The sequence below is a fragment of the Camelina sativa genome, chromosome 20, assembly GCF_000633955.1.
Source record: "Camelina sativa cultivar DH55 chromosome 20, Cs, whole genome shotgun sequence".
NCBI lineage: Eukaryota > Viridiplantae > Streptophyta > Magnoliopsida > Brassicales > Brassicaceae > Camelina > Camelina sativa.
In genome coordinates, this window is record NC_025704.1 from 25,836,749 (window position 1) to 25,840,321 (window position 3,573).

Below are 3,573 nucleotides of genomic sequence, written 5' to 3' on the forward strand. Positions count from 1 at the left end.
TGTCTCGCAAAGTCAACTCTTCTACGACCACTGAGGGTTGCGTCGATCGATGCTTTGCAGCTGCATCGGTCGATGCAACATCCACTACCATATCATCGTCTACTTCCTTCACCAAAATCGCATTACAAGCATGGTTGGGGTTCTCAGTTCTTTTAGAAAGAAGTTCCCCTTGTCTTTTAACAGACCCAGCAGTCTGAATCACTTGATTCTCCAGCTTCTTGACATGAGTATTCAATGCATCAAACTTCCGAGTCAGCTCAGTGTAAACAGAATCAATCTTTCCATTGAAGTCTACTGTTAACTTCTGCTGACCTTGAAGAATCTGTTCAACCATTGATTCCATCTTGCTCTCTGAATTGGATGGAGGGAGGGGTTGGTAAGAAGAAGATCCATAGTTCCTTGTGAAGTTGTTGCTTGGATTTCCTGTGAAGGAATTCTTCTGACCAAATCTATGATTTTGATACCCAGCTCCATACACATAGTTGACATCTTCTGTCATCTCTGGCTTTGGCTCAAAAGTCTCAACATCTTCAGCAAAATGGACAGACTTCTTTCCCACAAGAAGATTATGCACTGTATCCAACTTAGCATTCACTGCAGCAAACTGATTTGAACCATTGCCCTCATGTGCTCTTTTCCGCTTTAAGTCTGCATTCTTGGTACTGTTGCTGGATGCTAGCCTTTCTATCAACTTCTCAGCATCATCTGGGTACCTTGTCTTGAAGTTCCCATCACTAGCAACGTCCAAAGCCATCTGGTACCTCCAATCAATACCACTGAAGAAGATACTAATCAACTGCACTTCTGGAAAACCATGATGCGGACAATCTCTCTGGTATGCTTTGAATCTTACCCAAGCAGNGGAAGCTCTATTAGCGGATTATCATCACAAGCTATCTCCACAGAAAATGTCTGACCATCAATAGTGGGAGCCTTTCTCAGCTTGTCCATCTCAAAGTTCATAACCAAATCATCCACATTCAAGGCTATGTGTCCCTTCTTCACATCAATGATAGCACCAGCTGTAGCCAAGAAAGAGCGTCCTAAGATGAGAGGATCATTAGGCTCTTGGTCATATTTCAGCACCACAAAGTCAGTGGGAATCATGCAATCTCCAATCTTGATTGGAATATCCTCTAAGACACCTTCAGGAATCCTTCTGGATCGATCAGCTAAGATAAGAGAGATCTTAGTTGGCTTGAAATCTATCATCCCAAGTCTCACAGCAACAGAATGTGGCATCAAGTTGATACTAGAGCCAAGATCACATAGAGAGTGAGGAAACCTTCCTGTGGAGATAGAGCAATCTAACACAAAACTTCCAGGATCTGGTAACTTCTCTGCAATCCTACTCTGAATCACTGCACTTACTTCCTTAGAGACAACCACCTCCTGCTTCTTATCCTTCTTGCTCTGTGGAGGCTGCTTCAACAGAATTGAGCTGACATCCTCTTCACATATCTCTTAATACCAGGAGAAAACTTGACAGCATTAATCAAAGGCATCTCAATCATTACCTTGTCCATCATAGCTTTGCATCTAGCTTCTTCAATCTCCTGTTTGGATCTCCTAGGCTTGGGAAAAGAAACTTTAGGCTTGTACACTCTCACAGCAACTGGAATTGGAGCTTTCGTAACTTCCTTCTCGGCCTGGACATTGCATTGGTCGATACTTGAATTGCATCGGTCGATACTATCTCGCAAAGTCAACTCTTCTACGACCACTGAGGGTTGCGTCGATCGATGCTTTGCAGCTGCATCGGTCGATGCAACATCCACTACCGTATCATCGTCTACTTCCTTCAACAAAATCGCATTACAAGCATGGTTGGGGTGCTCAGTTCTTCTAGAAAGAAGTTCCTTTTGTCTTTTAACAGACCCAGCAGTCTGAATTACTTGATTCTCTAGCTTCTTGACATGAGTGTTTAGAGCTTCAAATTTCCCAGTCAGCTCAGTGTAAACAGAATCAATCTTTCCATTGAAGTCTACTGTTAACTTCTGTTGACCTTGAAGAATCTGTTCAACCATTGATTCCATCTTGCTCTCTGAATTGGGTGGAGGGAGGGGTTGGTAAGAAGAAGAACCATAGTTCCTAGTGAAGTTGTTGTTTGGATTTCCTGTGAAGGAATTCTTCTGACCAAATCTCTGATTTTGATACCCAGCTCCATACACATAGTTGACATCTTCTGTAATCTCTGGCTTTGGCTCAAAAGTCTCAACATCTTCAGCAAAATGGACAGACTTCTTTCCCACAAGAAGATTATGCACTGTATCCAACTTAGCATTCACTGCAGCAAACTGATTTGAACCATTGCCCTCATGTGCTCTTTTCCGCTCTAAGTCTGCATTCTTGGTACTGTTGCTTGATGCTAGCCTTTCTATCAACTTCTCAGCATCATCTGGGTACCTTGTCTTGAAGTTCCCATCACTAGCAGCATCCAAAGCCATCTGATACCTCCAATCAATACCACTGAAGAAAATACTAATCAACTGCACCTCTGAAAACCCATGATGCGGACAGTCTCTCTGGTATGCTTTGAATCTTACCCAAGCAGCTTTGTAAGATTCAGTTGGTCCTTGTCTAAAGGTGGAGAGCTTGATCCTCAGCTCATCAGACATGGCATCATCATAGAAATAGTTCAAGAATGCCACCTTGATGTCATGCCAGGTTGTCAGAGATCCTGGTTTCAGCTGCCTTAGCCAATGAGAAGCTTCCCCAGCAAGAGAGTAAGGGAAAAGCTTGCAGTAGAGGTAGTCTTCAGTGACTCCATTAGCCTTGATGCTTGTGACTATGTCCTCAAAGTGCTATATGTGGTCTAGAGGCTTCTCATTTGGCAAGTTCTGGAATGGCCTTTGTCCAACAAGAGCGAAGTAGGCAGGCTTCAGCTCAAAGTCATTCCTTGGGAATGGAGGAGGGACAATTGCGGAGCGGTTCTCATAGAACAAGTCTAGCCTGTTGAAGTCTGCAAGAGTCTTAACAAGCTCTCCATTGTTGTCCCGTCGCCTCTGAACATTCTCTGCATCAGCTCTGGCATTGCATCGATCGATGCCATCGTTGCGTCGATCGACGCCATCTGCATTCACATCGGCCACAACGAGTTCTTCTTGAATAACCTGGCCTTCAGCATCAAGTTTTTGGCCACGTTCGTTGCGCACATTCCCCTCTTGATCTTTCAAAACCCCAGCCTCATCAGGTCTCAATATGATTATATTAGCCATCTTTGCTGATTTGGCTGCTTTTGTGTTATCACGCTCTAGTTTTCCTAACTCTTGGTTCGTAAGCTTAACAACCGGACCAGTAGGATTTTTCCTGGTGCTAGGCTTAGGCATGTACCTGAAACACACAAGAGAAAAGAAACAAAAGCGTGTGAGTAAAACAAAAAAAATAAAAATCTAAACAAAATCAAAGACTTTAATCTAATGGTGAATCAAAAGACTCCCTGGCGACGGCGCCAAAATTTGATATGCTCAAATTTAACCCTGAGCTACTCTCTCAAATTAAGAGATCAATTGTAGTACTTAGGGATCGAATCCACAAGAACTCTAGATTCACACAATAGATTTAATAATCTTT